Source organism: Lygodium microphyllum, chromosome 10, assembly GCF_053477565.2.
Source record: "Lygodium microphyllum isolate KBCC chromosome 10, Lygodium_microphyllum_v1.1.10, whole genome shotgun sequence".
Lineage (NCBI taxonomy): Eukaryota > Viridiplantae > Streptophyta > Polypodiopsida > Schizaeales > Lygodiaceae > Lygodium > Lygodium microphyllum.
Window position 1 is genome coordinate 84,199,620 of NC_141144.1, and position 14,083 is coordinate 84,213,702.

Here is a 14,083-nt window from a genome sequence, read left to right on the forward strand (position 1 = left end):
GATCATTTGCACCTAGAATCCTTCACGCTAAAAGATCATTCACACTTATGATCATTTGCACCTAGGTTAGAGTCCCTTCCTACCTAGGTTAGAGTTCCTTTGCACCTAGTTTAGGATAAGTTCCTCCACACTAAAAGATCATTTTCACTTTAGATCATTCGTACCTAGGTTTAGAGTTCATTCACACCTATGTTTAGAGTTCCTTCGCACTGACAGTTCAATCACACCTAGGTTAGGATAAGTTCCTTCACATAAAAGATCGTCCACATAAGTTTATTCGCACTTAGATCATCAAGTTCATTCACACCTCTCAAAGTTTCTTTGCACCTAGGCCATTGCACTTAGCTCACTCCATTGCAACACTCTCACCCATACTATCTACCCTTGCACAACATTAATTGCATTTAGTTGCATCTGGGAGGCTAGTCCTTGCATTGTGTGTGAATAGTTTTTACACATTGATATCTTATTGACTATGATACATGTTGTATTGCTTGCATAAGTGCTTTTGAAAAGGAAGAAAGCCTGATTTTTCACCACTCACTCTTGCCTATTATGTTTTGAAATCAAAGTGTTGCAAAGTGCCTTGCAAAACTGGTTTGTTTTGCAATTAAATATTACAAGTAATTGCCATAATTCTTTAAGAACTCAACAAGGAGTGTATAGAACACCAAGCTCAAGGAAACCAAGAACACTTTGTCACATCACATGGACCTAGCATACATCACACACCTAGGCCACACACACATTAGGCTAACTCCATCTAGCCCTAGGACCCATTGCAAGTCAAACGGGGAAATCATCATAGCCTATCACCATGAGTTGAATTCCAATCATTGTGTGGGCCTGACAAGTAGGAATCTATTGACCAAGTTGCCAAGAGTGCTAAGCCAATTCAAATCATTTTGAGCCCAATTCAAAGAAAGTACCGAGACCAAAGTAATTGATGAGAAGCCAACCACTGGGTTCACAATTTCAACACTTGTATAATGATCACAAGGAAAATTGACTAAAGAAAGACAAATTTGAAGGATAAATATCCCAAGAAACGAGTTGATAGACCAAGAAGAATTCGCAAGCCTAGAGAGATAAAACAGAACATATACATGAGGAAACCACACAAAAACTTAACTTTGCAAGAAGAGTTGAAGTGTTTTTATTTGGCTAATAGGAGTCCATCACTCCTCATTATAGACCAGGCCTTAGGTCTACAAGTCCTAAAATCTTAGGAATCAACAACAAAGAAAGACCTTCCCATTCATCTCTCCATTAACAATATGATTGAGCTAGCAATTCAAGAGCCTAGGCCAAAGCTAAAAGATTGGATGGGGATAGACACATTCATAGAGTTAACCTATGATGCCTTGAGTGTGGCATCACTCATATGTATCACAAGTGCCCCGACATGCAAGGTGAAGGGAGTAAACCCAAAGTGGAAGCATGCGAGCGAAAGTAAGAGCTATGGTGGAGAGAGAGAGAGAGAGAGAGAGAGAGAGAGAGAGAGAGAGAGAGAGAAGATGTGGAAACTCAAATGCTCACAATGTGTGATCATCCTTCCCTTTATTCAGATATCACTTAAAGAATAAAGAATGAAGTGATAGTGATGGGTGCCCACCACCCTACATTGTATAGGTGTGCGAGTACTGTCTGCGTAGCAATACATGAGTAGCTAGGCACAAGCACCTTTACCCCCAACAACCTCCCACTTCAAGACAAATGTTCCCTTAGTGAGAGAGAATAAGAAAAAAGTAACAAATTGCAAATGTACATAAGTACAACAAGATGATGAAAGACATTATCTCATCCAACGCCCACCATCAATTTCCTAAGGAATGTAAAATACTCTACTAAGAGACTTTTCATGAGCAAATCTACAAGATTTTGGTAAGTCAAGATCTTGACAAGGTCAATAGATTTTTCCTCAAAACGACCTCTCTAATGAAGTGATAACGCACCTCAATGTATTTTGTCTTCACATGGAAGACCAGATTCTTTGCTAATTGGATAGCACTCATAGAATCCGAATGAGTTGTAGAGACCACATTAGTAATACCAAGGTCTGCCTAACTAGATAGCCTCCTTGCAATTCTCAGTGGCTATAACATACTTAACCTCGATAACAAAAAGAGCCATGCATTTCTACACCTTGGACATCCAAGAAATAGCACCTCTAACAAAGGTGAAGACATAGCCAGAGGTAGACTTCCTACTGTCTGTATATCTTACATAATTAGAGTCAATGTACTACACAATCCATGTATCTGGTCACCATAACATATGCACATAGTTGTTGTGTCCTTCAGGTACCTCATGATACCCTTGATGACATCCTAGTGTCGTTTACCAAGTGTAGCCATATAGTGTGCCACAACTCCCACTGCAAATGCTATATCATGACTGAAAGGAGAGAAGGATCGATGCTTGGACTCGAGAGGTATGGCGGGAGAGCAAGAGCAAGTAAGAGAGAGACAAGAAATGGAAAATCCAACAGTCACAATGTGTGACCAGGCCTTCCTTTATTCAAATTGTCACTAAAAGAATAAAGAATAAAGTGACAGTGATGGGCGCCTGCCACCTGCAGTGTGCAGTGGCGGTGACTATCGGTGTAGTAATACATAGGCGGCTAGGCAGAGGCACCTTTATCCCCAACAACATCCCACTTAAAGGCGAATCTGCCCTAGTGAGGAGTGAAAAGAAAAAGAAAAAAGACAGTACAATATACACACATGTACAATAGGATGAGGAAAGACGTCATCTCATCCCACGCCCATCAACCTCCTGAGGAAGGCAAAGCGCTCTGTAGAGAGGCTTTTCGTGAGTAGATCTGCAGGATTCTGGTCAGTTGAGATCTTGACAAGATCAACAGACTTGTCCTCAACGACCCCACGTATGAACTGATACCTCATCTCAATGTGTTTCGTCTTCGCATGGAAGATCGAATTCTTGGCTAACTGAATAGCACTCATAGAATCCGAATGCAATGTAGGGATAGCATCAATACCAAGGTCAGCAACCAAATGACCCAACCAAATGGTCTCCTTGCAAGCCTTAGTGGCTGCAACATACTTGGCCTCTATAGTAGAAAGGGCCATGCATTTCTGTACCCTGGACATCCAAGAAACAGCACCTCCTGCATATGTGAATACATAGCCGGAAGTGGACTTCCTACTATCTACATGTCCTGCATAATCAGAGTCAGTGTACCCCACGACTCCTATATTCTGGCTGCCATAGCATATGCATATATCTGCAGTGCCCTTCAAGTACCTCATGATACCCTTCATGGCATCCCAATGCTTCTTGCCAGGTGTAGCCATATAGCGTGCCACAACACCAACTGCAAAGGCAATATCTGGACGAGTGGCTATCATGGCATACTTAAGACTGCCCACTACGGATGCATAGGGAAACTTGGCCATCTCGGCCCTCTGCTCATCTTTCTGCGGACAATCAGCCTATGATACCTTCACATAAGAAGGCAATGGACAGCCAATAGGCTTTATGTCTTGCATACGGAAGCGCTCAAGGACTTTATGAATGTACTCCCTTTATGACAAGTAGAGGAGTCCTTGATGCCTATCGCGTCTAATGCGCATACCAAGTATGTGAGCGGCCTATCCCAGATCTTTCATCTCAAAGCTCTTCTTGAGTTGAGCCTTAAGAGCGTCTAGCTCATCATGAGCTTTCCCTACTATTAGCATATCATCCACATAGAGTACCAAAATCAATAAAGAACCATCACGGGATTTCTTCGTGTAAAGACACGGATCCATAGCACTCCTGTTGTAGCCCTGTGACTGCATAAAGGCATCAAACTTATGATACCACTCCCTAGGTGCCTGTTTCAAGCCATAAAGACTTTTCTTCAATTTGCACACTAGGTGCTCCCTGCCAGGTTCTATAAAGCCCTTAGGCTGCTCCATATAAATCTCATCATGCAAGTCCCCATGTAAGAAAGCCGTCTTGACATCCATTTGGTATAAATCCAAGTCAAGCTGAGCAACTAAAGCCAAGACTAAGCACAGGGTGGTCATCTTAACCACAGGAGAAAAGACCTCATCAAAGTCCACACCATTCTCCAACTTAAAACCCTTTGCTACCAATCTAGCCTTGTATGCCGGCTTGGGGTGTCCAGGGGTACTTTTCAGCTAGTACACCCACTTCATGGCAAAGCCTTCTTGCCCTTAGGCAAGGAAACCAAATCCCAAGTCTCATTCTTATACAAGAAGTCTATCTTAGACTGCATAGCCCTCTCCCATGAGTGACTATCACCCCTACGCATAGCCTCATCATAAGTGAAAGGATCTCCTGCATCTGTAACCAAGACATAATGCATCGAGGGCTGAAATCTATCAGGTGGACGTCTGTCTCTAGTAGACCGTCTCACAGCAGGCTCTGCTGCCTGTCCAGCTCCATGTCCAACACCCCGACCATGAGCATCTGCTGCAGCTATAGGCTATCCAACTGGCTATGCGGGAGCTCTCGGGTCCTCCTGAAAGATAACCCTGCGGATCTCAACAACTCTCTCAAGCTGTCGATGCATCTTGTCTTCATGGAAAACATGACTGCGGATGACTTTTCGTGCCTGTGGATCCCAAAGACGGTAACCCATCTCTCCTGCATCCCCATAACCAAGGAAAATGCATTTGACACTCTTAGGATCCAGCTTACTTCTCTTGTCCCTAGGCACATGGAAAAATGCCTCACATCCAAAGACACAAAGATGTGCATAAGAGGGAGATTTTCCAGTCCATGCCTCCTCTGCAACCTGGAAATCCAAACCACTAGAAGGTGATCTATTTATGATATGCACAACTATACTAACTGCCTCAGCCCAAAAGCTCTGTGGTAGGCCTACATGGCTAAGCATACTATGTACACGCTCCTGGATGGTTCTATTCATCCACTCAGCCAAACCATTCTGGGGGGGGTGTAGGGGGCGGTCAACTGACACTTAATACCCCTCTCTGCACATAACTACTCAAAAGCACGTGAGACATACTCACCCCCATTATCTGTCCTTAGGCATTTTAGCCTATACCCAGACTGGTTCTCAACCAATGCAAGCCATCTCTGAAACGTAGCCAAGACATCGGATTTCAGCTTAATGGGATAAGCCCAAACTTTAATTGAAAAATCATCAATGAACGTAACAAAATACTTTGCACTACCCATACACTAACAAGGCATGGGCAGCCAAGACATCGAATTTCAGCTTAATGGGATAAGCCCAAAATTTAATTGAAAAATCATCTATGAACGTAACAAAATACTTTGCACCACCCATAGACTAACAAGGCATGGGCCCACAGACATCCAAATGTACCAATGCCAAGGGCTCACTCATGCACGGCTACCAAGCTCAAGCCATTTCTCATCTGGCGTAGTTGCAGGCGGATGCCCGCTCAACCTCAATGGTTTGATCTGCGATTTTTGCACCAACACCTGTTAAATCTGGCTCTTCCAATAAGAGTAATTCGTACCATCAAGCTTAGTGATGTTGAAAATAGCATGATCAGTGGACGAACTCGCATAATGCAGGTTGGAAGACTCTAGACAGTTCAAAACTGCTTGTTGTTTACTGCAGAAAATGACAAAAAAATCACCAAATTTGAGAGAAAATGGCGAGAAAAGTGGAACCAAAGCTATTGTCCACCAAGTACTAGTGAAAATACATCATTTCAGAATATTTCAATATGAAAAATCCATGTCAGTCCATACATATATGCTTGCTGTAATAAATTATAGATTTCAGTAAATGAGAGCTAACAGTCAACGGGGCAAAGTGTTCCTGCCACTACCAAAACTTGACACAAGTAGGTGTCAGCTCACAAAGTTACGAATCCAAATCTAAGACTCAACTCATAAGCATACAGTGAACCAAGACATATAATGTATCATCCCAAATGGTAAGAAATCCCAAAGTCTCAAGTGTCTGTAACTGCTCAATACATAAAGGCACCGCCTGCTCAATGTCTGATAAGCATTCAAGAATGCTCCCATTGGCACAAAAGCCGTATGTATGAGCTCGAGATCTCAAACCAAGCCAAGTCACAGTGCCGATGACATAAGTCCAAGACAATACATCAATAGTACATCCCGAACATGTAGGCGGTAGAGCATCCGTATGTAGCATCCATAAGCATGTAAGACATCAAGTACATCCCAATCCAAACTATGACAAGCCAAGTAACATCCAAGGCAACTCCAAATAATCCAAGATGCATCCAAGGTAGAGCTTCAATGAGTACTCAAGCTCAACGTATGCATAGGGTAATCAACCGGGACATGAGCATCAAGTCGTAGGCAACGGGTATGCATAAACCCAAGGAGCATGACTGTCAAAGCATATACCACTGTCAAGCATGAACCATGTCAATGAGTGAGTAATGTCAAAGCTCTTACAAAAGCATCCGGAATGAAATCCAAGCTCGAAGTCGTACCTCGAAGATCAATACTTCATGGCATATATCCAAGACATAGGCCGGAACCAATAGGCATAACTAAGGCATGTGTAATAGCTTCAACTCGCTTTTATTATAGCCAAGAATGACTGTCAAAACTAAGAAATTTCAGCATGCAAATCAGCTCCAAATGGTTGCCAAACAATAGGCATACATTCCCTTAACATGTAGGCATCATACGGGACCAACCGGGCATCAAATGACAATGCCGGACAAGCATAAACATCAAATGTTACTGTAGCACTATTATAAACTGTCTGTGGATTGTTATGACGGTCCCAAAACAATGCTAAATTAGACCAGAAGCAATGTCAATGCTCAAACCTTTGATATCAAGCATCAAAGCATGTGCAAATGTCCCAAATGAAGCCTGTTTAGGTGCCCAATGGCCTGGAGCTTGAGTAGTCTGGTGTGACGCAGATGGAGATCAGCCTGGAATCAGGCGCAAACAGTGTGATGCTGTCCTAGGTGGCCTGCAACCCACATGGCACAAATGGGGTGGAGGAGGGGCTCAAGTAGGTGCCCAAGGGGACACACAACAAGCCTTAAGGGGACTTGATCAAGGGCAATGTTGATATGGAGCAAGGGAGCTTCAATGGTGGCTTCCCCAAACTATTCACAGCCTATGTGACCTGAAAACAATACAAAAATTTGTGGAGAATGAAGCAATACCTCTGATGTAATGCCTTGAAGGTGCCCAACAATGCCAGGAAGAAGCTTGGGGAGCCGAGGAGTGACGGGAGCTCAAAGGAGTCGAATATGGCTGCTGAGAAGGAGACCCAATGCGAGTGGGGAGTCAATGGGAAGTTGAGAATACCATGAACCAAGCTCAAGAGTTTGGAAGCCGAGCTCTGATACCAATTGAAAGGAGAGAAGGATCGAAGCTTGGACTCGAGAGCTATGGCGGGAGAGCAAGAGCAAGTAAGAGAGAGACAAGAAATGGGAACTCTAACAGTCACAATGTGCGACTCAGCCTTCCTTTATTCAAACTGTCACTAAAAGAATAAAGAATAAAGTGACGGTGCATGCACCCGCCACCTGCTGTGTGCAGTGGCAGTGACTGTCAGTGTAGTAATACACGGGCGGCTAGGCAAAGGCGCCTTTACCCCCAACAATGACATGTGGCTATCACGGAATATATCAAACTACCCATGATGGATGAATAAGGGATCTTAGCCATCTTGGCCTTCTGCTCATCAAACTGGACATGAAACTGCTCAATAGGCTTACCATCCCTTGCATATGAAACTACTCAAGGACTTTGTGGATATACTCTTTCTGTGACAAACAAAGGAGCCCATTAGAGCAATCGCATGTGATGTGCATCCCAAGATTATGCAAGGCATATCCCATGTCTTTCATCCCAAAGCTCTTCTTGAGCCGAGTTTTAAAGGCATCCAACTCATCATGAGATCTCCCACAACAATAAGCATATTCTTCATATAATCTACCAAAATCATAAGGTTACCATCACAAGCCTTCGTCATGTATAAACAAGAATCTATAGCATTATGGCTATATCCTTGTGAAACTCAAACTTGACACTAGACTTGTTAGGCACAATGTTATGATCATCATTCTCGTCCTGCACTTTACCCTTTCCCTTTTCCTTGCACTTGTTTTTGTGCATTTAATGGCACTATGGCCGAATATGACCTATTTTTCCACAATAATGACAAGTAATATTGGACTTACAACCATGGGACTTACTATGAGACCATCCAAGTGTCTTAGATTGAGACCTGTTAGAGTCTCTACCATAGCGATTCCCATCTTGTTAGCCACGTGTCCTAGACTAAGACCTATAAGAGTCTCTACCACAGCTATTTCCATCATGTTGGCCTCTCATAGTCAATGCATGTGATGTATGAGAAGCATCTGTATTCTTTCAGTTCACTGAGTCTTTTGTCAAGAGAGCACTCTCAATATCTTGCCATTTCAGCCCATCCTTAGCAAAAAGAGTTGTATGAAAAGTGTCCCACGAATCAAGTAGAGTACCAAGTAGAAATAAAGGATGCAAAGTATCCTTGAACTCAATCTCCTATAGATCTAAATGGCTAATGATGGAATGAAACTCATTTAAGTGTGCAAACATAGAAATCCCTTCCTTCATGCAAAGGTCCATCAATTGTTTTAGCCAATACATTTGAGATCCAGGACTCTACTTGATTCTTAATCTATGTCCAAAGCTCATATGCAATCTGATTTTCAATTATAAAATTGTAGTGAACCTACTTAGAGATTGATAAAATGATTGTGGACTTGTATAGCTCATCTAATTCATCCCAATCTTCGACTACAATGTTTTCGGCTTTGGTCCTATCTAGTTTCTCAATATTGAAGATAGCACTGTCGCAAGAACCATTAGCCATAATGAGACCAAGCAAGTACATAGAAGGGCAAGATAGGCTATTGTAATACCTTGCAAATTAGCCCCAAGTCAAGTGCTAAATCAAGTGGAAGATAGGAGATATTGCCAAAGTAATGAGCTATCCACAAACTATAACCAAAAGACTATCAAGCCCAGGTGGCTGCCCTCAAATAGAATGCATAGAATTAAAATGACAAGTTGCAGTAATAAATTGTAGCAATATGCCAACAACTAACTATGAGCAACCAAGAAGAAAGAAGCCAAGAACAACCAACATTGAAGACTATCACAATTGTAGTGTGTTAGAAACCATATATGCAATAGACATAAACATCATGCATAGGATAGGTCTTAAAGGTAAATGAAGAGAACTACCAAATGCATAACCCAATGAGAAAAGCTCAATACATAACCCAAAAGCACATAAATACCACCGACAACACCTTGACCAACATTAGTATCTAGTCCAAGCCAATAGATCAAATTAGCCCACAATAGGGTAACCGTGTCCAATAAATATCAAGAGAGCATGGAATAAGTTGGAACAAGATGGATAAGGAAAGACTCAATGCATACCTCGAGAGAAAGAAACAATGGCTACCATTAAAACCTTAAGTTAAAGCTTTGAATCCAAGGTGAAGCAAAGGATGAAGAAGCTCCTCAAATGGTTGGCTCTAATACTAATTAAAGGGAGCGAGCCCCTGGAGTAGAAGCATGTGAGTAGAAGCAAGAGCTATGGTGGAAGGAGCAAGAAAGAGAGAGAGAGAGAGAGAGAGAGAGAGAGAGAGAGAGAGAGGTGGAAACTCCAATATTCACAATGTGTGACCAGCTGTCCCTTTATTCAAATGTCACTAAAAGAATAAATAATGAAGTGACAATGATGGGCGCCCACCACCTGCAGTGTACAAGTGTGTGGGTACTATCAGTGTAGTAATATACATATGGCTAGGCACAAGTGCCTTTACCCCTAACACAAGGCATCCCATAGTCCTCTCACATGATCTACAAAGCCTACCATCTAAAAGGTCAAAGCCACAACCACCACTGACCGTGAAGATGAAGAGCTCATTCCTCCAACATATCTTAGGGTCAAACAAATTACCAAATGAGAGCACACCATTGATATCTTTGCTCAGTTGGTTGCACAACTATGTCATAGTTGACTTGCATTTAGTAAATTATAGTTATGTTAACAATATTAACTTGGATGTAACTTCCAATAGAAAATGGATTATAACTAAACTTCAAGGGAACACCTTCCATATAACATGGATGAGAGTAATCAATGGTGCTTAATACCATGTGGCAATGGGTGACAGCATCTTGTGTCCTTGCACCCATGCTTTTGCATCCTCATTCAACTTCTCAAATATTAACACTGTTCAACCTGCCCCAACATTCTCGCTTCGCACACGAGATCTAGATATGAAGTGTGAAAAACCCCCTTTTGTGTCCATATGTATAGACACTAGTCATGCTATAAGCATCTTCATTCCACTGATAATTAACTCAATTTAAAAAAATCAATCCAACCTTTGAACAAAAGTTGCGTACTACATACATGTTTGTATGAGATATTACTAATAATATATTCTCCTTAACCACACTTGTCACCCTCACTAAGCGACAATTCACATATAGATTTTGATAGGAAGGCCCAACCACTAGTAGTTATCCATACCTCGACCTTCTCATGTTTCTTTAGCCCATCAGTATCCCATTCTTCTATATTTTGGTAGATATCCCTCTCTTTTTTATGAGTAGTTCTAGTGACTACATGACATCTAGCTCTAGGCCATGGGGGCAAGTCTATGTCCTCCTCTGAAGACTCATTTGATTGTTACTCTCTTTCCTACATTGATCCACAAAAAGTAAGATGGGTAAGTGAAATCTGCTTATTAACTTCAATAAAGAAGCTACTTATTGTTAATTCAATTGGCTACCATAGAATCACATTTTCTTGGATCTTGATTTCATTTTTGTTAATGACCAAGCACTTTACACCTCTATGATACAACAAGAACTCTGCAATATCCATGAAGTAAGACTTGTGAGGCCATTGTTTGTCAAAGAAAGTCTTATGCAATGCCTTCATTACCCTTAGAAAGGGTGACATGATTTTACCTTTTAAACTTTGATCTTGCTATGAAGCTAGGTTGTTGATGTTTGCTAGATAGTGAGATATTTCTTGTTGGATTACTTGCCATAAATAACCAATGATTAGTGGGAGGTAATGATGGTGGAAAAATACACACAAGGACATAGATAGATAGATAGAGAGAGAGAGGGGGGGGAGGGAGGGAGGGAGGGAGGGAGATAATAGTGAATAAGGTAATTGAGGGTAGACATAGAGCGAGATGGAGTATTAAAGAATAATAGAGAAAGAAGGAAGGCTTTTGTATAAGCAAATAAGATAGAAAGGGAGAGGGAGAGAGAGAGAGAGAGAGAGAGAGAGAGAGAGAGAGAGAGAGAGAGAGAGAGAGAGAGAGAGAGAGAGAGAGAGAGAGAGAGAGAGTGTGTGTGTGTGTGTGTGTGTGTGTGTGTGTGTGTCACTAATGAAAATGCTTCAAAGCATACAAACATATGAAGAGGGAGAGAGTGTGTGCACACACATAGACAAAGGCATAGAGCTCTAAGAGAGAGAGAGAGATAGTCAGACAAACAAACAAACAAACAGATAGAGAGACAAAGAGAAAGCAAGAGAATATTATTGTATACAAAGGAGATAGTTCTCATCTTAGCACATTTGGATGGATTGTAGTGCCACCTAGATGCACTACATACCTTTTATCCACCATCAGGATAGGGATTTGATAGTAGTTAATCCTAGGAAAACCAAGGTTATGGTGTTTAATACCTCCACCTTGGGATTCATGGATTGGTATCCCATTTAACATATGAAGAGGAGATAGTGGAGGTGGTCCAAATATGTGCTTGGGGATTACATTTTTAGGACTAAGATTCACTTTAAGAAGGGCAGTTGAGGATAGATTGACATATGTGGCTCTAGGATCGATGGACAGCTAGTGTGTACACATACAATTTTAGGAGCCTTAGACAAAGCTCTAGCTCTTTGACACTTTGGTCACACTAGAACTTCTATATGGGGTACCCATATGGGGATTATTCAAACCTCTATCATACAAGGAGAGCCACAAAGGATCTAGGGGGAGAGGAGATATAAGAGGGGTGGGAGAAGATGGAGAGACCCCTAGTACTAATGATTTCATAGATGATTCAAAGTAAGCTCTCAATGCACATGAGATCGTTAGAGTAGAGATGGGAGAAACATATGGAGAGGATATAGTGGAGGTGGTCCAAATACATGTTTACTTGGGGATTACCTTTTTAGGATTGAGATTCACATTGAGGAGGGAAACTAAGGATAGATTTACACGAGGTTATGTTGCTCTAGGATCGATGGAGAGCTAGTATGCACACCTACAATTTCAAGAGTCTCGGACAAAGCTCTAGCTCTCTGACAGTTTGGTCACATTGGCACTTCTATATGGGGTCCCCATATGGGAATTGTTCGAACCTCTATCATATAAGAAGAGCCACACAAGATCCAAGGGGAGAGGAGATATATTAGGGGTGGGAGAAGATGCAGAGACCCCTAGTACTAATGATTTCATAGATGATCTAGACTAAGCCCTCAGTGCACATGAGATCATCAGAGTAGAGATGGGAGCACCATCCATCGTAGTAGAGGGCCTCTTCCAAATAGTGACTTTCATGCACAAGCTCTAGAACTTGCCAAGATATAGATACTCCCAACTCACAATAGAGTCATCTAAAGAGCTAACATTATAGGGGGGGATATTGAGTGCTGGTATGCTTGGACAGAGGCATGGCTATAGCTACATGGATTACACATGGATCACCTCCCACCCTTATAGTATAGCCTAGATTTCCCTCATTTAGAGATTAGTTGAGAGGAGTTGAACTACATCATTAAGATGGACATTATTGAACTATGCACAGTTGGGACATGGGTGATACCAACTGAGAATCTAGGAACAAAGATGGCTTTCTATCACAAGCATCTCCTACACATATACCCAAATGGCTTTGTTATTCATCTAAGATATATGGATGCACACTTTTCTCATGGTGTAGATGCACCATTGGATAGCTTTGTATATCATCACACCAGCTACTACGAATCAAGACATGTAGATACGGAGCATAGTTCATCTCCCTAGAGGATAGGATTTCCAACTCTATCAGATTGAGCCACTGATAGATGAGTAATATGTATGTAGATGATGAGTTTATGATGAGATTAGAGGATGCTTCCATTGCCTCTTTAGAGAGGGATTTGGGCTGTTATCCAAGATTATGGATTTCCTAGTTCAGGCTCTTCCTAGTGGAGCTACAGCCCTAAGAAGGCAAAGGATTAAGTGCTTAAGAAGGCAAAGGATTGATGATAAGTACCCCTTTTAAGTAGGACATGTCTTGAGGCTCAAGGAAGCCTAGAGGGGCACTAAGCCAATAAATTCCATGTTGATTGCAAATAGAGTGCAATCACATGTAGCCCAATCATGTGGGATTGAAAGGTATTATCCTAGATTAGACAGTGTCTTTCTACAAAAAGATAGTTTTGTACCACTCTACAAAGTGAATGTTATGATTACCATTATGAAATTTAGTATTTAATTAATGAATTCTTTGTTATGTGCTAAAGATTGAGTTTCATGAGCCTTATTTGATGGAATAATAAAAGAAAGCAACTTTAATATGTTCGAAAGATTGTGATAGCATGCTTTAGTAATTAGAAAACTAAAGCAATCCCAATCAAGAAAAGTGGAAGGCTTCCATCCCAATGATTAAAAGCCTATAGTTCGGGTAACTTTTCAACACTAGATAGAGCTTATTAGATCGTGACTCCAAAAATGTTGGTAGGACTAATTGTGGGTTTAATACCAATTTAGGAGGCCAAAGTTGAGATTTTCGCTTATGGGGGATCAAGTTACACTCTCCCCCATCTCTCACTCTCTTTGAACCAAGCGTCGTGTTAACCTTGCTCTCACTTTTGATTGATTACAAACTAATCTTTCTTAGGTGGGCACTAGATTGTTGTTAAAGGTGACTTGTCCACACTTCCCTTGTGTAGTAGAACCTAGACTTCCATGTTCAACTAAGCCCAAAGTTTCCTATGGGGAGATTGGGTGGCCTTGTGTACGGACACGAACTTTGGTCGACTACTAGAGGACTCCTCTAGGCATGATGGAGGAGGCATCCCAAA